The following is a 24724-nucleotide window of genomic DNA, read 5'->3' as shown; positions in this document are numbered from 1 at the left end:
CAATTTCCACTTTGTTGAGTGTTTTTTATCAAGAATGGATGTTGGATTTTGTCAAATGCCTTTTCTGCATCAATTGATATGATCATGTGGTTCTTTTCCTTTTTCTTATTTATGTGGTGGATTACATTGATTGTTTTTCTAATATTGAACCATCCTTACATCCTTTTATGAAACCCACTTGGTCATGATGTATTATTTTTTTGATGTGCTGCTGAAAATTTTTGGCTAGGATTTTGTTGAGAATTTTTACGTCTATGTTCATGAGGGATATTGGTCTGGAGTTTCCTTTCTTAGTGACATCCTTTCCTGGTTTTGGTATGAGGGTTATACTTGCTTCATAAAAAGTATTAGGAAATTTTCTGTCCTCTTCTATATTCTGAAATAAGTTGAGTCGAATTGGTGACAGCTCTTCCCTGAATGTTTGGTAGAACTCACCAATGAAGCCATTCCATTTAACCTAGCTTGGATGGTTAATTGACCAGAACTTGAACCAAGGAAGATAATGATGTTTGATATTGAGAACAAGTGCAAATTGCTACTATCTGACAAACTAGACTTTTTCCTATGAATGTAGTGACTCAAAATTCCAATCAGAATGGAAGGATTCTTCATATCAAGGAGCAACCTTGTTTCCTCAGTGTACTGTTGATAGGAACAGGAAATTTAGACATTGGCTATCTAAAATGGGGTACAGGAACTACAAAAGCATAAAGTGCATGGCTTACAAGCTTTCATGAGTGTGCTTAGTTACAGAGTGAGAAGGGGAAAGTAAGAGAAGAGATGTAGAGAGCAGAAGGGATAAGAAAACAATATCCTTCAATATACTATCTATAAGAGACCTATCAAAAGCATGGAGACAGCATAAATGCCCATCAACAGAAGAACTGTTAAACAAACTTTAGTGCATACACACAATGGAATACTATAAAACACCTCATACGTGGTTGAACCTGGAGGACATTATGCTGAGTGAAATTAGTCAATCACAAAAGAACAAACATTGTGTGAGACCAAGGTTGTAAAAGTTTAAAAATAATTTTTTTTTCTTGATCAAAGAAACAATCTATGATTGTTGGGGTAGAGGGGAGGGAGGGAACTTATTCGCGGGTTAAAGGGTAGACATATATTAACAAAGGTGACAGGGCAGACAATATACAACAAGAGAGAGGTTAGCAGAGGAAAGATAAAGGTAGTGGAGACACAGGGAGGAAAGCAATAGATAAAACTGAACAGAGATAGATACTAACAGGAAATTATTACAACCATGTAATGGAATCCTGGTGTGGTGCTGTGGGTTAATGTGCTGGACTGCAAAGCTGCTTGAACTGCAAAGTTGGTGGTTCAAGCTCACCAGCTGCTCATTGGAAACCCTATAGAGTGTTGCTATGGGTTGGAATCACCTCAATGGCACTTAACAATAATGAAGCAAAGCATATGATTTGTTGAATGTGAAACTGTTGATCTGCTCTGTAAATCTTCACCCAATTCACAATAAAAAGTTGAAAAAAAAGAGAGAGAGTGAACCCACTCGACAACAGTGGATACATTTCTTTTGTGGTTTTTGTCTCAAAAGAACTGTGCTTCTGAGCAGCTGGTTTGTATTTTGGACATTATGATTCATGAACTATTGTGCTTTGCTTTTCATTTTTGTTGTTGTTACGTGTGGTTGAGTCAGTTCCTACTCATAGTGACCCCGTATAGGGTTTCTGAGATGCAAATGGTGGGTTTGAACTGCTAACCTTGTGGTTTGCAGTCCAGTGCTGATCCTACAGCACCACACCAGGAGTCTCAGCATCTAATGTGTGGTCACCTTAGCAAGTGGAGAGTCCTTTTTGGCAAGCATTGTGCCTACTGACCTCACTCCTGGCTCCATCTTACTCTTCTATTCTTATTTTCCTTTGACTCATTTTCCCCCATTAACTTATAAAATATTTTGTATTTGTGGATTGTAAAAGTGTCTCTTGTTAGTTAGATTGCAGTTCCTTTTTGGAACAAAGTAGCAAGCCAATCTGTAAATGAAAAAGTGACGTAAAGTATTTTAAATAGTGATGGGAGCTACCTGGGACCTGAGCCCGATGGCTTTTGAGGTTCCAGATCTTCTGAGATCCTCTATGCTTCCTTGCCCTAACCAGAAGCTCCTGGACTTCCCTTGAGAGAACTCTCCAATTTCAACTCTTGCAGCCGCTGAGCCTTCCAGCCCCAGTCCCAGTTCTGACCAATCCCTTCCTGTTCATATGTTTTAGTGTATGTTTCATCATGTGATTACCCTGGTCTGGTTTCAGGGTCTGCTGCTGGCCTGGGCAAGGCAAGGACCCTCCTGGAAACTCAGCCTTGAAAGAGCTTGCACTTACTCAGCCATTACTCACCAGGGGTGGGACCCAGCAGGCCACCATGACCCACTGGAGGTCCAGTGAGCTCTAATGGTTGTTGACCTCCCCTTAAGTCACTGAAAAGGTTTGATTTGCAGCAACTCAGCCTTCAAGGCCTGAGGCTCCCAGAATACTGTTCTTAGCTCAAACCAGTCATTAGTGGGATAGTGGAATGGAAGTCTGGAAAGTTTTTTCTAAGAGTCAGAGTGTTGGAGAGAAAAAGGTAATGGATTAGGAATCAGAAGACTTGGAACCTAGACCTCTGTTATTACTTGCCAATTTGCAGCCTCAATCTTTACTTCTCTTAATCTCATAAGAAGGGAACATCAATACATGCATGTGAATATTCAATTATTCAATAGCTAACTAATCATTAACTAGTAAGCATCATCTATATGCTAAGAACTGTTTGAGGTGCTGGGGATACTATAATCCAAAAGAAAGACAAGGCACTTCTCGTGCAGTCCCCAAGTTCAATACACTTGTAAATGATGATTTCAGCTTAGTCCATCCCTGAAGGAGCTCTGGTAGCATAGTGGTTACGAATCGGGCTGCTAACGTCAAGGTCAGCAGTTTGAAATGACCAGCTGTTCTGCAGGAGAAAGATGAGGCTTTCTGCTCCTGTAAAGATTTGCAGCCTCGGAAATCCTGTGCAGGGTCACTATGAGTCGGAACCACAGTACTTAACAACAACAACAAAGAACCAAGGGTCCTGGGAATTTCACTAAAGAAGTCAGAAGAATCCAAATTAGGCTGTAAGGTGGAATCCCAACGATTTCCCATCAAAATTGCCCTGATTTGATGAAAGGAATGAACAGAAGCATTGTTGTGGTGGAGAAAGACTGGTGAAGATTTTCCAAGAGTTTTTCTGCTAAGGCTTTGACTAAATTTCTCAAAACACTCTCATAGGAAGCAGATGTTATCATTTCTTGGCCTTCCAGAAAGTCAACAAGCAAAATGCCTTGAGCATCCCAAAAAACTGTTTTCATGTCCTTTGTCCACTTTTGATTTCACTGGATCATTTTCATCTGTTGATTGCCATTGCTTTGATTGTGCTTTGGTTTCAGGATAGTACTGGTAAAGCACAATCAAACCAATTTGGTTACACTTCTCCTGTTACAATTCTTCAAGAAATGTTTCAGGATCTTAATGGCACTTGTTTAAAATTTCCATCAAAACTCTGCTCTTGTCTGCAGCTGATCTGAGCGCAAGTCTGCATTGTGTAAGCTGAACCAATTGAGATGTCTGTGGTGTTGGCTATTGTTTTTGCTGGTAATTGTTGGTCCTGTTCAATTAAGGCATGAACAAGATGAATAGTTTCCTTGCAAATTGAAATGAATGGTCTGCCACTCTGAGCTTCATCTTCAACATCATCTGTTGCCTTCTTAAAACAAGTGATCCATTTGTAAACTGCTGATTTCTTTAGGGAATTGTCCTTATAAACTTTTATAAAGCATCAGTGAGTTCATGATTCTTCCATCCAAGCTTCTTCATAAATTTGATAAAACCTTTCAATGCTTCAATTTTAACATAATGCATATTGCTCATAATTCATAAAATGGATGTCTTAGCATTCTTAGTGCCTCCCATCAGATCCCATTTAGTCATGTTATAACAAGTTAGCATGGTTAATTTTGGTGCAAAGCAATTTAGAAATCCATGCATCTTTTTTTTTTTTTTGTAATATACATTTTCAATGAACTTTCTGAAGACTCCCTCATATGATGTGTTTGCTTCCTCATTCTTGAGTCAACATAGACTACGGACATAAACTCTTTGTTTCTGCCTACACTCAGACCTTCTACCTGTACTGAGGAGCCCCAGTTTACTTACCTCAGCAAAGAATGGGACTCTGGAGTCAGACTCTGTGGGTATCAGTCCTGGCTCAGCCTTTGACTAACCTTGTGATTTTAGGCAAGTTATTTGAGCTCTCTTGAAATAGTAAAATAAACTATCTCTCAAAGTTATTGAGGAATAGAGTTGATAGGACCTATAAGAGCTTAAAAGAGGGATTGGTCTTAGTAATAGTGAACTAAATGTACCTGTTATTACTATTATCTGTATGGAAGTCCCAAGAAAAACTCTCATTGGCCACGTTTGGGCCACAAGATCATTCCCTGTTGTCAGAGTGATGGGATGTTATGATTGGCAAGATACTGGGTCATATGTCTTCTCCTGTGACCAAGAAGCCTGGTCTTTTTCAGACCTTTCTCAGAATGCAGTTTTGGAGGGAGTGTATAAACAGAACCTGTGGCCACACACCGAAGAGGAACCACTATAGGGTCACCTTTTGAGTATACACATTTGAGGGTGGTCAGGATAATAGACAGAGACTCGAGGTTTGAATATGCTTCTTAGTCAGGATGAAGAGAAGAAATTCTGTCTGAGTGCTAGGCTTTTGTGCAAATGTTCACATTAATTCCTAATAATGACCCTACATGGGAATAGATACTGCTCTTCTGATTCTTTAAAGATGAAAAATAACTTTAAGAGACTTAAATAACTTGACCCAGTAAGTGGTAGAATCAACACAAAGTTTATGTGACACAATAGCCCACTCTCTTTCTACTCTCCAGGCAGGGTATTTCAGGAATTGGAGGGGGATTTCAGGAATGGGATTTTTAAACAAGCTTCCCTTGGATTCCCAGTTTGGAAAGGTCATACAAATACATAGAAAAGTTTTCTGTGACTTCTGATGTTATCATGAGTCAGTGGCTACAACGGACACATAGATTACAAGTTAGGAGTTAGGGGTTTGAATCAGACTGAGTTAACCCTGTGTAAATCCCATTATCTCTCTTAGTTTCTTCATCATCTACAAAAAGAGGACGTTGGACTAGATTGGAGGTGGAAGACTTTAAGTCCCCAGTGGCTTGGAAGTGACATGAGTAAGAAAAGTAGTCACAGGATAAGGGACAGGGCCTCTTTGTCATTCGTGGTCTCATTTATGATGATGTTGTTGTTAGAAGGATGAAAACAAGAATGATTTTGCTTTTCTATTAATTCAGCTGCAGAAAATAGGGAGGACAGTGGTGTGGTTCAGTGGTATAATTCTCACCTTATATGAAGTAACCAGGTTCTATTCCCCTCTAGCGCAACTCATGTGCAGTCTCCACCCATTCATCAGTGAAGGCTTGAATGTTGCTATGATGATGAACAAGTTTCAGCACAGTTTCCAGACTAAGAAGAAAGTTCTGGTGATCTACTTCTGAAAATGAGTCAATGAAAATAACAGTCTGTTCTTATTTGCATATGGTGGCCATGAGTTGGAGGCTGACTCCACACAGCAGTTAATAACAACATAGCAAATAAAGCAGTGGTGCAGATAGGGATTAAAAGCAACTATAAGTTGGCCTCCTGCTAGTGGAAACTATGATTAAGCTCCAGCAGAAAGGGTGACCATGGCCCAGTCTCCCTGATTATGGTCATGTGGGAACACAAGTCCCATGATGCCAGGCCTGAGGATTTTTCTAAATAAAGCAGGAGCCTGGATTTTAAAATATGATTTCCCAGTTTTTAATTGTTGTCAATGAATTCAAAACCTAAAGCCAGTGGGCTAATACTGAGAAGGTGTGGGGACAACACCAGACATCTCTGGGCCTGACTTTGCCTCTGATTGACAGCTTGTAATTTCTGTGATGGAAGTTCCAAGGCAGAGACCTTGGAAGTCTCTGAAATAGCAAGTACCTGCATGGCATAAATTTGGGCATTTTGAAGACCTGGATGTTTGAGAACTATCTTTATTCTGCTCTACATTACCCCAAGAAAACACAACATTTAGGCTTGCTCTGTTTGCTAGCTAGGACTCCTTGTGCTGGAAGTAACTAAAAATTCAACTCAAAAGGGAATTTCTTATGTCATGTTATTGGAAGGGGTCCTGGTGTGGGATAAGCACTAACTGTACTGCTAACTGCAAGGTCGGCAGTTCAAACCCAAGGTTGGCTGCTCCTCCGAAACACTATACAGTTCACTGAGTTGGAACTGACTCAGTGGCACTTAACAACAACAACAACCATGTACTGAAAAGCCTAAAAGTAGGATGGACTGCAGAATTAATTTAATTCAGCAGATTTAAATTAAATCTTAGCCAGGACCAATTTCTTACATTTCTCTACTCTGTTAGCTTCTCTTGAAGCCTGCTCCCTTTATGAGCTTGATAGAGCTGCCAAGAATTCCCAGGACACATTCCAGAGAGAGGGAGAATTAGAGAGAGTGCAAATACAAGCCCTCCTATCTCATGATGCCAAGCAAGGGTCCTGCTATTCATCCTAATTGGATCCACATAGAACAAGCCACTTCTGAGCAACTAACTCACTGTGATCAGGGGCCAGAATGGAATGACTGGTACCTTCAAGCAGGGTGGGGCCAAATTCCTTCAAATCGTGTGGACTTGAGGGACAGAAAAGAATCCTCAAATAAAAATTTGAGTCTTCTTAAAAGGTGGGAGGAGAGTGAATATAAGCTTAGCGTGCAGAGATCTGATGGTATTTTGCAACCCTCTCAGCTGCCTACTTCTGGCTGTGGAGTAACAGTAGGAGTCCTTAGCCCTGGTCCCGAGACAGAGGTAGGAATAGAGGTGGAAAAAGAAGGTGCTAAGAAACTACAAGTGCAAAATTTGTTCCAATCTCTCTTCCCTTTGAAAGTGAAAAGAGACAAGTTTCTTCTATGTACTCCACACCTCTCACAGATTTACTACTTGATTCTGGTGGGTGGGTAGGGCAACTGCCCAACTTAAAGTGTATTTCAGATCCTAGGACATTCTAAACCCCAAACCAAACCTGTTACCATCAAGCCGATTCCAACTCAGCAACTTTAAATGATAGAGTAGAATTGTCCTGTAGAATTTCCAAGGCTGCAATCTTTACAGAAGCAAACTGCCACATCATTTTCCTCTAGAACATCTGGTGGGTTTCAACCACTGGCCTTTCAGTTAGCTGTCAGAGCGCTTAACCACTACACCACCAAAGTTCCCATAATCTCTGAGTCCATAAAAGATTAAACAACCACATTGAAGTTGCGGCCAGTCCTTGCTTTTGACTATTTCTCCAAGTTGGAGTCTTCCAACTAGTAAGCTCTTTCCTCAGTATTAGGGAGGGGCAGTTTGAGGGTGCCACGAGCCATTCCAAGAAAATAAGGTGCAATCACAATGCTATTCAACATGTTTAACAATTTGTAGGGCACAGGTACCAACAAGTCAAGCTAGTCACAAGTGGTAAACAACCAGTGCAGCTGGCCTAATGTATACCCCGTTCCTCCTCACTGCCATTCCTTTCATGTGACAACCAATTTTATTGCAATAATAATGGTAATTATTTACCCAGTGTTGCTCTGTGTCAGGAACAGTTCTAGAAGCTTTGTATGCATTAACCCATTGAATCTGCACAAACCCCAAGAGCTAATGTGTATCATCATTCCCATTTTAATAGCAAAGAAACTAAAGAACAGCTACTTAGGTAGCTTGCCCAAATTCTCAGAGCTAGTAAATGTTTGAAGGTACCCTGGTAGTGCTGTGGAATAAGCATTGGACTGCTAACCACATCAGTTCAAACCCACCAGCAGTGCTATGGAAGAAAGTAAAAGGCTTTCTGCTCCAGTAAAGATTTACAGCCTCGGAAACCCTATACAGGGTCGTTATCAGTCGGCATTGACTTGATGGCAGTGAGGTGGGGTTTTGTTTTTGTTTTGTTTTTTTCTTTTTAAAATAAATGTCTAAGCAGGATTCAAACCAAGCTGTCTTACTCCAGACTCCATGCTGCTAACCTTTCAGCTATGTAAAAATTCATGCCTAAAGACCTACTTTATTAGGACATTGTGCCTTAGCTTTAAAAAAATAAATAAAACTAATGTTTTGTAAGTACCTATTTCTGTTGTTCTTGTTCTTTTTGCATGTTTTTAGACCTTTTATTATGAACTGAGTGAAGATTAACAGAGCAGATTATCAGTTTTACATTCAATGAAACATACTTAACGTTTAATTTCAATGGTTGTAATCCCTCCATGTAACAGCAGTTCCTCCCTGTGATTCTTGTTTTCATTGCTCCCTCCTTTCTCAATTTTGTCCTTAGTAAATGCTGCCCTTTGGATCTTGAATGGTTGACCATTCCATGATGAGCATACCTTACTAGTGTTGTTGTCCCCTCTATACACCTATCTTCTACTTGGCTGAAACTTGAGTCACCAGGGTGACTTCAGTTCCAGACCTGAAGGGTGACTTCCAGTCTCCTTCTGACCAGTAAGCCTAGTCTTTTATTTATTTATTTAACTTTTTATTGTGAATTGAGTGAAGGTTTACAGAACAGATCATCGGTCCACATTCAACAAATCATACGTTTCGTGTCATTACAATGATTGTAATCCCTTCCATGTACCATCAGTTAACAATATATACCTCTGCTCACTTTAATGCTTGCATTCCTCCCTATGTCTTCCACTACCTTCATCTTTCCTCTGCTAGCCTCCCTCTTGTTATATACTGCCTTCCCCACCACCTCCAAGATAGCATGTGTCTACCCTCTATCCAATGACTGATTTCCCTCTTCTCCCACCCCATTAGCCATCATACAATATTTCATTTAGTAAGAAAACCTTTTCTTAACTTTTTTCAACAGTGGTCCAATACAATCTTTGTCCCTTTATGATTGAATAATTTCATTCAGCACAATGCCCTCCAGGTTCATTTATGTTATGAGGTGTTTCATAGATTTGCCATTATTCTTTAGTGCTGTCTAGTATTCCATTGTGTGTGTATATGTATCAAAGTTTGCATCCATTCTGCTCTTTCTGTCTCTTGACTGGTGCATTGAATTCATTTACATTCAGTATAATTATTGGTATTTATGAATTGATTACCATCATTTAGTTGTGTGTGTTTTTTGTGATGTTGCTAGTTTCTTGTTCCACAGAAATTTCTAGTTCATTTTGTTTGTGTTTTTTCTTTTGATTTTTCTTCATTCATTGTTGTTGTTAAGTGCTGTCGAGTCAATTCCAACCCACAGCAACCTTGTATAGGTTTCCAAAGATCAGCTGGTGAGCTTGAACCACCAACCTCACATTTCAAACGACTTTGCAGTCTGATGCATTAGCCCAGAGTGCCACACACGACTCCATTTTCGTAATTACTCCACCTTAAATGTTAAGTCTTTTTTATTTCCCTCTTTTTTATTTGGATATGAAGGTATATCAATGTTGTTTGAGGTAATTGTGTAGTTTATTCATTTTCCCCTGTTTAAAACAGTATATTTTATCTCAAAATCTACTTGACTTCCTCACCGTTTGAAAATTCAGTATCTACAGTATTCCCTCTTCTTGTTTTGTAGTTGACTTCATTTAAATTGATATACCTGGTTCCCTATTTTCAGATTTGTAGGTTTGTTTAACTTTGGATAATTCTTTATGTGGATTGAGTTCTAGGTGGTATTGTTACATATGTTGACCTAAAGTTATTGTCTGTAGTTGTTGGTTCTCAATTCAAAAAACACCTTGTAGTATTTTATAAAGTTGGTCTGGCTCTTACAGATTCCTTTGTATTCATATATAGTTAGCAGCTATAGAGTCTGCACCGACTCATAGTGACCTCGTGCACAACAGAACGAAATACTGCCCAGTCCTGTGTCTATATCACAATTGTTACTACAGTTGAGCCCATTGCTGCTGCCACTGTGCCAATCCATCTGGTTGAGGGTCTTCCTCTTTTTCACAGACTCTCTACTTTACCAAGCATGATGTCCTTCTCCAGGGACTGGTACCTTCTGATAATATACGTCCAAAGTATGAGAGATGAAGTCTGGCCATCCTGACATATAAAGAGCATTGTGGCTGTATTTTCTCCCACATAGATTTGTTTGTTCTTCTGGCAATCCATGGTATTTTTAATATTCTCTTCTAACACCTTAACTCCCACCACTCATCTGTCATTTTGTTGTACTGTGGTGGTCTGTGTGTTGCTATGATTCTGAAAGCTATGCCACAGTATTTTAAATACCAGCAGAATCACCCACAGTGGACAAGTCTCAGATGAGCTTCCAAATGATGACAGACTAGGAAGAAGAAAAGATGGACTATTTCTGAATATTTAGTCACTTCAAACCTTATGAATAGCAGAGAAACACTGTCAGATATAGTCCCAGAAAATGAGCCCTTCAGGTTGGAAGGCACTCAAGATGCTACTGGGAAAGAGCTGCCTGCGCAAAGTAGAGTTGACTGTGATAACGGGAATGGAGTAAAGCCCTTGGGACCTTCATTTGCTGATGGGGCACAACTCAAAATGAAGATCCATTCACAATCAGAACATGAATGCAAATCTAGGAAAATTGGAAATTGTCAAAAAATGAAATGGAACACATAAACATTGATATGCTAGACATTAATGAGCTGAAATGGACTGGTATTGGCCTTTTTGAATGTGACAACCTCATGGCTTATTATGCCAGGAATGACAAATTGAAGAGCAATGGTGTCACATTCATTATCAAAAAGAATGTATCAAGATCTGTCATGAGGTACAACGCTGTGTGTGATAGGATAATATCCATGAGCCTACAGGGAGCACCAGTTAATACCAATACCAATGTTATTCAAATTTACACACCAACCACTAAAGCCAGTGAGGATGAAATAGAAGAATTCTACCAACTTCTTCCATCTGAAATTGATCAAACATGCAATCATGTTGTATTGATAATTACTGGCAATTGGAATGCAAAGATTGGAAACCACGAGAAAGGATCAGTCATTGGAAAATATGGCCTTGGTGATAAAAATGATGCTGGAGATCACATGATATAATTCTGCAGGACTAATGATTTTTTCATTTCAAATATCTTTTTTAAACACGATGAAAGACAACTACACACATGGGCCTCACCAGATGAAATACGCAGAAATCAAATTGACTATATCTGTGGAAAGAGACAGTGGAAAGCCGAAACAAGGGCAGGGGCAGACTGTGGAACAGACCATCAGTTGCTCATACGCAAATTTACACTGAGACTGAAGAAAATGAAAACAAATCCATGAGAGCCAAAATATTACCTTGAATATATCCCACCTGAATTTAGAGATCATCTGAAGAACAGATTTGATGCATTAGACACTAAAGACTGAAGTCCAGAAGAGTTGTGGGATGACATCAAGAACATCATACAAGAAGAAAGCAACAGGTCATTAAGAAGACAAGAAAGAAGGAAAAGACAAAAATGGGTGTCAGAAGAGACTTTGAAACTTGCTGTCCAGCATAGAGATGCAAAGACAATGTTTTACATTCTACTTTGATGAATAGCGACCAGGATCTTAAAAGCTCATAAGCAGTAATCTAAGGTGCAACTATTGGTCTCCCCTGTGTGAAGAAAGAAGAGTGATGAGAATTAAAGATGCTTGGAATCAATTAGTCCAGTGGATCAATGGAACATGTTCCATTGATCCACTGGACTAATTGATTCCAAACATTGTCTTTGTGGGTTATGTTATGCCAATTGACCATGCTGTCCCTTAAGATTATGGTCCTGAACCTCCAGGCCCCAAATTCTGAGTATATTTTAAAGACCAGATACTTTTACATACTCTTGCAACAGCCTTAAGAGTTGGGTTTTGTCATCTAAATTTTAGTGTTGAGGAAACTGAGGCTCTGGGAGGTAGATAACACAGTCTGACTGGTGGTAAATTGTCAAACTGGGATTTCAACTCTGAGCTTCAGGATGGCAAAGCCTGAGCTTTTCCCACCTGACCCACTTTCCCCACAAGCTTTAGAAAGTGCCTTCCAAGGTCCCACCCCAATGTATTTTCACTATGTGAGACTTGACCCTGAGAAGTAAAACCAATGTTTAAAATATGAAATACAATACAATAAAGTACACTGAAGGAAAGAGTGAGGAATAGAACACAATAGAATAAACTAGAATGGCTTGTATAACACATAAAGCAAAGTATCCTTTGGTGAAACAGGATTTAGTTATCCATGCATGTATGTTGTTATTATGTGCTGTCGAGTCGGTTCCAACTCATAGCAAATCTGTATAGGGTTTCTGAGGAGCAGCTGGTGACCTTGAACCAGCAACCTTGCAGTTCAATGCATTCATCTGCAGTACCACGCCAGGACTCCTACTGTGGGCCAAAATAAACTAAACAAAGCAAAAGTCATTGCTCTGTTTTCCCTTCCCTTTGTCCTCTAAGGCCCAGGGGTTATGTATTCACAATCACTTGTACTCTTTCCAGCTTTAAGCTATTTTTGGAAAAAAGAAAAAAAGTTTATTTCCACTTGGAAGTCCCAAAGAGATTAGGGCCAAGATGACAATTTGATGAACTTTAGGATGGCTGCTAAAAATTGTGCTCCCTTACATGCTTCCTTTCAGTGTTCTGAGATCTTCCCAGGGCCCCAGTCCAAATCTTTCATTTCCGTCTGTGTCAGAAAAAGTTTTGCTTCCTACTACCAGGGTCATTCTGCATTTTCTTTTTCCTCCCACTTTTTTTTTTTTTTTGATTAGTTTTAATATTTACCAGAGTTCTGCATGTACACGATTTAAAGATTCAAAAAGGTTTGCTATGGGGAAAAGCCTCAGCCAACAACTTGCCATTTTTTACTCTCCAGAACCCACACTTTCAGCTGATACTTTTTTTGTGGAGGATATTGAAAATATACATAGCAGAATATAGATCATTTCAACAATGTCTCTGTGCACAATCCAGTGATATTGGTTACATTCTTTGAATTGTGCAGCCCATTCTCACTCTCCTTACTTGATTTACTCCTCTCGATTAACATAAACTCACTTGCTCCTATGCTTCCTATGGAACCTTTTCAATTGCTGTTATCAGTTAAATACCCACAGCCATGAAATCAGTCCTGACTTACACCAAACCTCTATAGGGTTTCTGAGGTTGTAAATCTTAACACGAGCCAAAAGCCTCCTCTTTCTCCCTTGAAGCTGCTAGTGGGTTCAAACTGCTGACCTTGTGTAACTCACTACAATAGTTACTTTAAAAAAACATAATGTTCAGGACAGACATTCTTTACTAGTTAAATTAGAAATGACCTAATGGAATGCAGGAATCATAGAACAATAGCATTAATATATCACTTGCAAGTAAAATTTTGCTGAAGATAATTAACAAGCAGTTGCAACAGTACATTGATGGAAAAGTGCCAGAAATTCAAGCTGGATTCAGAAGAAGATGTGAAACTAAGGCTATCATTGCTGCTGTCAGATGAATCTTGGCTGAAAGCAAAAAATACCAAATAGATGTTTACTTGTGCTTTATTGACTATGCAAAGACTTTCAACCATGTAGATCATGACATTCCAGAACATTTAATTACACATATGAAGAACCTGTACAGAGACCAAGAGGCAGTTGTTTGAACAAAACAAGAGGATATTGAATGGTTTAAAATTAAGAAAGGTGTGTGCCAGTGTTGTACCATACTTATTCACCAACAATTCTGTCAGTCTTTGTTTTATATATTTTAGGGCTTTTATTTTTCTTAGGGCTTTGTTTTATTATTATTCTTGGGTGCCATGAAGTTGATTCCAATTCACAGAAACCCATGTGACAGAGTAGAACTGTTCCATAGAGTTTCCCAGAAACTTGTTGCCTTTTTGGAAGCAGACAAGTCCTTAGGTTTGGTGGTGGGTTTGAACCACCAACCTTTCGTTTAGCAGCTGAGCACTTAATTATTGCACACCCATACATACACATTCATAATTTTTACACCTTCTCGCTGTTACAGTGATTCTGACATAGAGTAAAACAAACACAAAGTGGTAGAAGACAAATGCCCCAGAAGATTCCCAAGGAACTGAGGAACACTGAGGCAACAGACGGAGACAGGGACCTTCCTCAGAGCCATCAGAAAGAGACTTCCCCTAAAGACAGTGCTCTGAATTCTGACTTATAGCCTCCTAAACTGTGAGAAAATAAATTTCTGTTCCTTAAAGTCACTCACTTGTGGTCTTTTTGTTACAGTAGCACTAGGGAACCAAGACAATGACCATGTAAAGACAAAGACAGAGACTGGAGCCCGGTCTCTGAGACTCTTCCTTATTCCTGTATTGGTTAACGTGGTTAGAAAATTATTTGTGCAGAAGTTATACTCAGACATCTTCAACAGGTAAGCCTTCTAGCCTCTTATCCTGGAGCTACGTGCGGGTCCTCCAGTCTCACTCTACTTTCGCTGTTTGCTTCACCACATACATATTTAGCAGTCAGCCAGTACTGTATGTTGGTTTTAAGTGCCATCAAGCCGGTTCTGACTCATAGTGACCCTGTATAGGGTTTCCAAGGTTTTAAATCTTCTGGGAGCAGAAAGCCTCATCTTTCTCCCATGGAGCAACTGGCAGACTGGAACTGCAGACTTTGTGGTTCGCAGTCCAGTGCTTATCTCATGGAGCCACCATGCTCCCAGGCCTGGTTAGGACTGCATAGAGGCATTTTCATCTCAGCCCTCATTTCCAGGGTCTTACTACTACATTTCTGACTCTTCTCCTGCCCACCGTAAACTGAGACTATAACCTCAAGCCAGTAAAGCTACAGTTTTTCACTTCCTGTTTAGGACTGAGACCACAACCTTTAACCTGGGGTTTTCATTTCCCCATCCCAGACCAAATCTGTCATCTCTAGCCAGAAAAACTGCTGCTGATTTTCAATGACAGTCCTCAAACCAAGTCTGCCATTCTTACAACACAGGCTATGGTAGAATCCCCAGGCAAGAAGACCACAGATTCACAGCCATTCCATGTGACAGCAGTTCTTGTTTGTTTTAAAGATTAAATACTTCTCAATTTGTTTTCTGCCTTTTGTCATTTTCCAAATAGCTGAAATGGCTATTTCACACAATTTTATGTAGTTTTATGCTCATCTTCTTCAAAAAGAACTTGTCCTACCTTCTCACACTACAGTTCCTTAAATAAATCTTGAACTGGATCACATCATTATTTCTTTTACTCAAACATTCTCTCACCCATAGCTTCTGAGTTTGGTCTGAGGTGTACTGTTATGAGGACGCTGGTGAAGAGACATGAAAGGAGAGCTGTAAATTTTGCATAAGTCACCTCAAATGTGCAAAAATAAGTGGGCAGCCAGTGAGGCTGAACAGTGAACTGGATGTCTCAGAACTGAGTCTCATCTCAGTCCAGCCCTGAAAGGCCTCTCCGAGGGTCTCCAACAAAATTCTCTGGCAAGGACTACCCATAGCCTCACCTAACACATCTCAGGGCTTCCCCACTGCTCTCCTAGGTCCGTCCCTTCCCACCTCTTCTCACCTGTTTTGTGGACTCTGTGCTCTGTAAGGATGACTGTGGCTGAAATTAACTTTCACTTCTGTTCACACACCTGGAACTCTTGTTCTTTTCTGAGTAGCTGCTGGGATCAGTTCTAGTTTGGGGTTTTTGTTTTGTTTAATTTTCCATTCCCTGCCAATTGTGGGTGGTGGACATATAAAGGTAAGGTTTATTTCCAGACCACACAAAGGCCAACACACTTGAACCTTCCCTCACACTCTAAATGCTGAGGTCCATTCCTGGTCATATCCATTGTGGTCCGCTGCTTTGAAATAACACAATTGAAGAGGCGCTGAGATCAAAGTTAACTATTGGTTAGAATAATGTTGTGGGTTGAATTCTGCCTCCTCTAAAGGTATATTCAAGTTCTAACCCTCAGAACCTGAGAATGTGATCATGTTTGGAAATAGTGTCTTTGCAGATATGCTGTTTAATTAGTTCTGACTCATAGCAATTCTGTATAGGGTTTTCTAGGAGTGGCTGGTGGGTTTGAACAACCAACTTAGTGGTTTGCAATCCAGTGCTTATCCTACAACACCACACTAGGACTCCCAGATATACTTAATTAATTGGTTAAATTGTTGTTCTTATTAAGTGCCATCAAGTCAGTTTGCACCCATGGCGACCTTGTATAGGGTTTCCGAGGAGTTGCTGGTGAACTTGACCAGCCGACCTTGTGCTTTAAACTTACTTTGCATTCCAGCACATTAACCCACAGTGCCACACCAGGAGCATACAGCTGGGTGGGCCTTAATCCAATATGACTGGTAAAAAAGAGAAGAGACTCAATGAGTAAAATACAGAGGAACAATAGTCATGTGAAGGCAGAGAGCACAGTAATGCTGTCACCACCAGCCAAAAAACACTTGGGACTACTAGAAGCTGAAAGAGACAAGAAAGGATTCTCCCTAGAGCCTTCGCAGAGAGCATGGACCTGCTGAACCCTGAATTCAGCCTTTTCGCCTCCAGAACTGTGAGAGAATACATTTCTGTTATTTTAATTCACTTACTGTGTGTGGTATGGACTCCTGGCGTGGTGCTGTAGGATCAGCACTGGACTGGTCTTCAGTTCAAACCCACCAGCTGCTCCTTGGAAACCTTATACAGGGTTGCTATGAGTTAGAACTGACTAAACGGCACTTAAAAATAGTGTGTGTAGTATGACCATTAGTCAGCCAGTTTGTCACACTAGTGGCTTGCATGTTGGTGAAAACTGGAAGGTATGCCATCAATATTTTGAATGCAGGTTAGAACCCGCACGGTAGACAGGTTTCAACTGAGCCTATAGACTAAGACAAAGAAGGAGAGGTGGACTACTTCCAAATGTTTAACCACTGAAAATCTTATGAACAGCGGTGGAACACTGTCAGATAGCACCAGAATATTGAATATTGAAACACTATTAACAACACCAGAATATAATCAGATACAGTGCCAGAAGATAAGCCCCTCAGGATGGGAGCACTCAAAATACAACTGGGAAAGAGCTGCTTCCTCAAAGTAGAGTTGACTGTGATGATGCGAAGGGAGTAAGCTTTCAGAACCTCCATTTGCTGATAGAGCACAACTCAAAATGAAGAGAAACAGCTGTAAACATCCATTAATAATCAGAACATGGAATGTACAAAGTATGAATTTAAGAAAATTGGAAGATGCCAAAAATGAAATCGAAAGCACCAACAGCAATATCATAGGTATTGGTGAGCTGAAATGGACTGGTATTGGCCATTTTGAATCTGACAATCACATTGTTTACTATGCTGGGAATGACAAATTGCAAAGGAATGGCAGAGCCTTCATCATCAAAAAGAACATTTCAAGATCTATCTTAAAGTACAATGCTGTCTGTGACAGGATAATATCAACATGCCTACAAGAAAGACCAGTTAATACTACTATTATTATATAGTAATACCACTATTATTCAAATTTATGCACCAACCACTAAAGCCAGTGATGATGGAACTGAAGAGTACTACCAATTTCTTCTGAAATTAACCAAGCATGCAATCAAATGTATTTGATAATCACTAGTGATTAGAATGCAAAGGTTATAAACAAAGTGGAAGGAAAATATGATCTCAGTAATAGAAATGGTGCTGGAGATTGCATGATAGAATTTTGCAAGACCAATGGCTTTTCCATTGCAAATATCCTTTTCAAACAGCATAAAAGATCACTATATACATGGACCTCACCAGATGGAAAACATCGAAATCAAATTAACTACATCTATGGAAAGAGATGGTGGAAAAGTTCCATATTATCAGCAAAAATAAGGCTAGGGGCAGACTGTGGAACAGACCATCAATTGCTCATAAGCAAGTTCAGGCTGAAGCTGAAGAAAATTAAAACAAGTGTACAAGAACCAAAATGTGACCTTGTACATATCCCACCTGAATTTAGATATCATCTGAAGAACAGATTTGATACATTAGACAATAAAGACCGAAGACCAGAAGAATTGTGGGATGACATCAAGAACATCATACAGGAAGAAAGCAAAAGAGCATTAAGAAGTCAAGAAAGAAGGAAAAGACTAAAATGAATGTCAGAGGAGACTCTGAAATTTGCTCTCCAGTGTAGAGATGTTAAAGTAAATGGAAACAATGAGGAGGTAAAAGAGCTGAACAGAAAATTTCAAATAACAGCTCGAGAAGACCAAGTCAAATATTATAATAAAATGTGTGAAGGACTGGAGTTAGAAAACCAAAAGGAAAGAGCACATGCTCAGCATTTCTCAAGATGAAAGAGCTGAGGGAAAAAATCAAGCCTTAACTTGCAATACTGAAGAATTGTTTGGGCAAAATGTTGAATGATGCAGAAAGCATGAAAGGAAGATGGATGGGATATACAAAGTCATTGTACCAAAAGAAATGGTCAATGTTCAAACATTTCAAGAGGTAGCATATGATCAAGAGCCAATGATCCTGAAGGCAGAAGTTCAAGGTGCACTGATGGCATTGGTAAAGAACAAAATATTGGAATTGATGGGATACAAATTGAAATATTTCAACAAACTGAGGCAGCACTGGAGACACTCATTCATCTATGACAAGAAATTTGAAAGACAACTACCTGGCCAACTGATTGGACGAGATCCATATTTGTACTCATTACAAAGAGAGGTGGCACAAAGGAATGTGGAAATCACTGGACAATATCATTAATGTCAAATGCAAATAATATTTTGCTAAAGATAATTCAAAAACGGCTGCAATAGTACATTGACAGGGAACAGCCAGAAGTTCAAGTCGGATTCAGAAGAGGAAGTGCATAAGGGTATCATTGCTGATGTCAAATGGATCTTGGTTCAAATCATACAATACCAGAAAGATATTTAACTGTGCTTTATTGTCTATACAAAACTTTCAACTGTGTGGATCATGACAAGCTACAGACAACATCGTGGAGAATAAGTGTTTCAGAACATTTAATTGTGCTCATGAGAAACCTGTACATAGACCAAAAGGAAGTCGTTAGAACAGAACAAGGGCACTAGGTGGTTTAAAATATAAAATCAGGAAAGGTGTGTGCAGGGTTGTACACTTTGTCCATTTGTCAACAAGCTGTCATATAACTTTGTGGGAAAATGTTTTAGGCTGAGCTGTGAGCCATGAATGCGCCACCATATTTACTTCATCAGAGTTGAATCTCTTTCCTCAAAGGACTGCTTTCAAGGGAGCAAACAGGTGAAACTCCAATGAAGAAAGGTCAGGACTATAGGGAGGATGTTTAACACCTCAAAATGAAGTCTTTGTAGAGTGTCAACAGTGTAGGCAGAGGTGTGGAGATGTGCATTGTCATGAAAGATCACAACAACCTGGGTTAACAGTTCTCTGTGTTTAATCTGAATAAATAATTTAGGCTTCAGCTCTTAAGTGAATGAACATTTCACTGTAATGAGCACTGTTGACTGTTGAAGATTTTCCTGACAGTTGTTCCTATACTGGCCCTTGAGAATCCCAGAAAACTGTAAGCATCAATTTTCCAATTGATGATTTACTTTGGAACTGTTTCTTGATTGGTGATTGGGGATGTTTCTATTCCATGCTCTGCCATTTACTCTCAGGCTTGTAGTGATAAATCTATGTCTTGTCACCAGTAATTTTTTTAAAGGAAACATATAGTCCTTCAAGTTTCAGTCCAAATTTTGTTTGCAAATGTCCAAACACTTGTTTTTATGCTCTTCCATGAGTTGTTTCGGTACTGGAAGCCTAAGTCAGTCATGGATTATTTCATAGGCAGAGCCATGGATGATTTACAAAAGATTTGCCACATAATCCACTGTCTCTCATCTAGAATTAGACAGAATCATTTCACATGCATGCTCAATGTCATCAGCTGTGGACATGGAAGGGCATTTTATTATAACCTGAGTGTGGAAAATTTTTGACCCACCCTCATACTTACTGATGAAGATCAAAGACCACAGTCTTCAGTATGGATTCCACCTCAATGTAAAGAAAATAAAAATTCTCACCACTGGACCAGTATATAAAATCATGATAAATGGAGAAAAGATCGAAGTGGTCAAATACTTCATTTAGCTTGGATCCACCATCAACACTCATGGAAACAGCATGAAATCAAATGACATATTACACTAGGCAAAACCTGTGACACAAGACCTCTTTCAAGTGTTCAAGAGCAAAGATGTCAGTTTGAGGACTAAAATGTGCCTGACCCAAGCCATAGTATTTTCAATAGCCTCATATGCGTGTGAAAGTTGGACAAAGAATAATAAGGAAGACTGTAGATGAATTGATGCATTTCAGGTATGGTGTGGGAGAATAATATTAAAAAGTATCATGGACTGCTAGAAGAACAAACAAATATATGCTAGAAGAAGAACAACCAGAATGTTCCTTAGAAGCCAAGATGGCCAGACTTCATCTCTCATACTTTGGACATGTTATCAGGAGCAACCAGTCCCTGGAGAAGAACATCATGCTTGGTAAAGTGGAGGGTCAGAGGAAAAGAGGGAGATCCCAACTTGATGATTAACACAGTGCCAGCAGCAATGGGCTCAAGTATAACAATTGTGAGGTTGGCATAGGACTGGGCAGTGTTTCATTCTGTTATGTATAAGGTTACTATGAGTCATAGTATGGTGTTATGGCACATAACATCAACAGTGTGTGATACCCAGGCATACTGATGTGGTGCTGTAGGAGAAGCACTGGACTGCTAACCATAAGGTCAGTGGGTCAAATCCATCTCCTTTGAAACCCTATATAGGGTCGCTATGACTTGAAAGCGACTCAACAGCACTTAACAACAATAGTGTGTGGCACTGAAAACTAATGAAAGTGGCGTTTTTAAAAATAAGAAATTAGCATTTACTGAGAGCCAATTTTTGCCCATCATTCACACCCATTCTGTCATTTAATGATCTTAGTAATTAAATTAGATTTTATTGTTATTAAGTGTTATCAAGTTAATTCCAACTCATAGGGACTCTGTACAGGCTTTCTGAGGAATAGCTGGTGGGTTTGAACCACTGACTTTGTGATTCACATTCCAGTGCTTATCCAACAGTACCATATCAGGAGTCCTAGGTATTGTTGTTGTTGTTGTTAAATGCCATCAAGTCAGTTCCTACTCATAGCAAGCCTGTACAGGGTTTCCAAGGACTGGCTGGTGGGTTTGAACTGCCTACCTTGCAACTCAAATTGATCTTGCAGTCCAGCACATTATCCTGAAGTGCCACACCAGGAGTCCTAGGTATTAATGTTGTTGTTGTTGTTAACTGCTGTCAAGTCGGTTCCAACCCATAGAGATCCTATATAGGGTTTCCAAGGAGTGGCTGGTAAGCTTGAACAGCTGACTTTGCTGATCAAACTGACTTTGCAGTCCAGCACATTAACCCACAACGTCATTTAAAAAATAAAACTGGGTAGTAGGGGGCCAGTTGTACAATGGTGGCCAAGGAAGGAGTCCCTTGAGAGGAGACTACAAGAAGGAAATTGTGCTGGTAAACAAACTAATTAAATGATTAATTAAAAATAAAGCCAAACCATTAAGGCTGAGAAACTGAGTTACTCTGGCTCGTGAAAGAATCCAAGCTTTCCCATGATGCCTAGCGACAAACTTCCTTGCAGAGGAAGCTTGAGGGGGGAGGGGTGGTTCTGTGGTAGAATTTTCACCTTTCAGGTGGGAAACCTGGAACTCAGAGCAACCACTATTCATCTGTCAGTGGAGGCTTGCTTGTTGCTATGACGCCAAACAGCTTTCCAACAGAGGTTCCAGACTAAGACAGACTAGGAAGAATGTTCTGGTGCTGTACTTTCACTAATCAGAGAACAAAAATCCTGTGGATGGCAGTGGTCCAAGCTACAAGCGATTTGTCATGGGGATGGCACAGGATGAGACAATGTTCTATTCATCGTACATGGGCTCACCATGAATCAGGAGTCAACTCGACAGCAGGAACAATAGCAGACATACTCTTAAACCAAAATCCCATGAGTAAACTTTCTGGTGGCAAAGGGGCATTGTGACCTACTTGGTCCAGGGCCAGGAAAAAGTCAACTGCTGGTGGCTCTTCCTTGGGAGCTTTTCTTGGACAGCAGTGACCCAAGGGACCCAGTGAGCTCCACAGAAGCTTTGGAAACCCACAGCTGAAGGGGCCGGGCTCGTGCTGAGCACTGAGCTGGGGGCAGCTGGTGCTGCAACTCTGCTCACAGACCAGGCAGGCAGTCAACCCTGTCTGTTACTACAATCAGCAGGAAAACACAGGTTACACAGACTGACTGAGATGAGAGTTTATCTGAGAGTGCACTTTTTCTTGAGGACTGCATCAGAAGTTGCTGGTTATCACTAGAAATCCATTTCGCCATGAGGGCCATCAGGATCTGAAGAGCTATGGGTAAGAAGCCCTGGTAACGCAGTGGTTAAGCACTTGAGGTGAACCAAACGGCTGGCAGTTCAAACTCACAGATCCCTCTGAAAGAAAGATGTGGTAGTCTGCTTCCGTAAGGATGTACAGCCTTGGAAATCCCGTGGGCAGTTCTACTCTGTCCTTCAGGGTCACTCTGAGTCAGAATGGACTGCCACAGCAGTGAGTTATGGGCTCAGGTGAAAAGCCACTGAAGCACTGCCAAGGTAAGATTCTCAACCTACCAGTTTCTGGATGCTTTAATTTCTTTTAGTTATACAAATGGTTCTGTGAGGCCTGCAGCTCAGAGAGCCAGGCAGGAACATTGCTGTGGGTATTCTGGATGAAGACCGTAGGAATTAGCATGATCTGTGTCACAGCGGTGAATAGATCACCCAATTCATTTTTATTTAGAAAGTTTTTTGATGTAAAAAAAAAAAAAAAAAATCTATTTAGGGCAGATTCTGCTACTTGGGCTTCGTAAACTGAAAAAGGCAGTGAATGTTCCACAGAGCAACGAAAGGACGTAGGCTGCAAGGGAGAGAGACACATTGGATTATTGGCTCAGCCAATTACCAATGTGGGGCTTGAGGCAAGTTACTCAGCCTCTCTATAAAAGAAAGTAATGGTATCTAATGTGCAGAATGATGGAGGGTTAGCCTTAATTTGTGGGAGTGTCTGGCTCAAGGTAAATGATTTGTTGTTGTGGATTATTGCTGTTAGTTTATGTTTTGTTTTTTAATGAGGTTGTTCCATTTTCCAGACTTTCATGGGTAGGGTGATGGAATAGATTTAATGATGACCTTTTTTGGCTAAGAGATCTATCTGGCTGAGAAGGGCCAACTATGAAAGGAAAAAACAGTTGATAACATATTTTGAGGTTTTGTTGTGTGTTGTTTTAATTCTTAGGCTTTGAAACTTTCCAGTCATTTTCTAATTGGTCATTGATGTCACCCTTGATTATTCACATTATCCAGGACTTATTGTAATTGTGCCTCTATAGTTATACAGCAGGAATACTATGTAATGTGTGTAGACGTTCCTCCCTTTAGGAGGCAGAATTTCATTCCTCTGTCTTTGAGTGTAGTCTGGATTTAGAATAGAAGATGATATGGGAAAATTATAATCTTATAATGGAGAAACCTGTCACACACCAACCACCTTAATCAAAGGATCAAAGTTAATATCACCAGCAATAAGTCATGTTACTATTTAGCAACTCCTCACACTATATAGCTAGAAAATATTTCATTCTGTGGCATTCTTCCCCAAACTCATAACCCCAATCTATGCATCAGACAAACCCACACTGATAGATATTCTACAAAATACTTGACATTTAAATTGTAAAGATCATTATAAAAAAAAAGACTGAGAAGTCACAGGAAACTAAGGAGACATGACAACCAGCAACGTGGTACCCTGGATAGGATCTTGGAACAGAAAAAAAAAAGCCATTAGTGGAGAAACTGGTAGAATATGAATAAAATCTGTAGTTTCATTAAGACTATTGGACCGTGTTAATGTCTTAATTTTGACAGAAGTGCCTTGGTTAGGTAAAATGTCACATTAGGCGAAACTGGGTGAGGGGTACATGGAAACTCTGTACTATCTTTGTCACTTCCTATAAGCCTAAAATGATACCAAAATAAAGTTTTAAAAGAGTAACTTATCCTACTCTGCAGCAGAAAGGATCAAAATCTGAGCATTCTTGGGGAAACTACTTCTGAGGCTTAGTGATCCCCATCATCTGTTTGAATATTCCAGAAGACCACAACAGGCCATCTAAATTTTTAGCATTCTCTCTCCCAAACTCCAACTTATTCATGATAGCTCAGTATTTCTCTCCTTTCATGGATATTTCTCATCATTCACTTTTTTTTTTTTCCATGAAGCACACATTTTTGAGCTCTTAGTCTACTAGGAGATAGAGGACGGAATACACACGTCTGTCCAGCAAAGCCCACTGTACTGATACAGGGTCTTGGTCTCATGCTTAACCACCCAAATCTGTGTCTTCTCCAGTAAGGAAGCAGGCCAAGAATGGAGGCAAGCCAGGGCCCAGATACCCTGTGGAGTATGTGGGGGCTTCAAGAACTTCATGGAAAGACTACAGTATCTTTTCATTCCATTTTTTTTTTTCATGAACTTTTTGAAGCCCTATCATATGAAATCTGCCATCCTCTAGGCCCAACCAACCACACA

Source organism: Chrysochloris asiatica, unplaced genomic scaffold, assembly GCF_000296735.1.
Source record: "Chrysochloris asiatica unplaced genomic scaffold, ChrAsi1.0 scaffold00064, whole genome shotgun sequence".
Taxonomy (NCBI): Eukaryota; Metazoa; Chordata; class Mammalia; order Afrosoricida; family Chrysochloridae; genus Chrysochloris; species Chrysochloris asiatica.
This window is presented reverse-complemented; position numbering follows the sequence as displayed.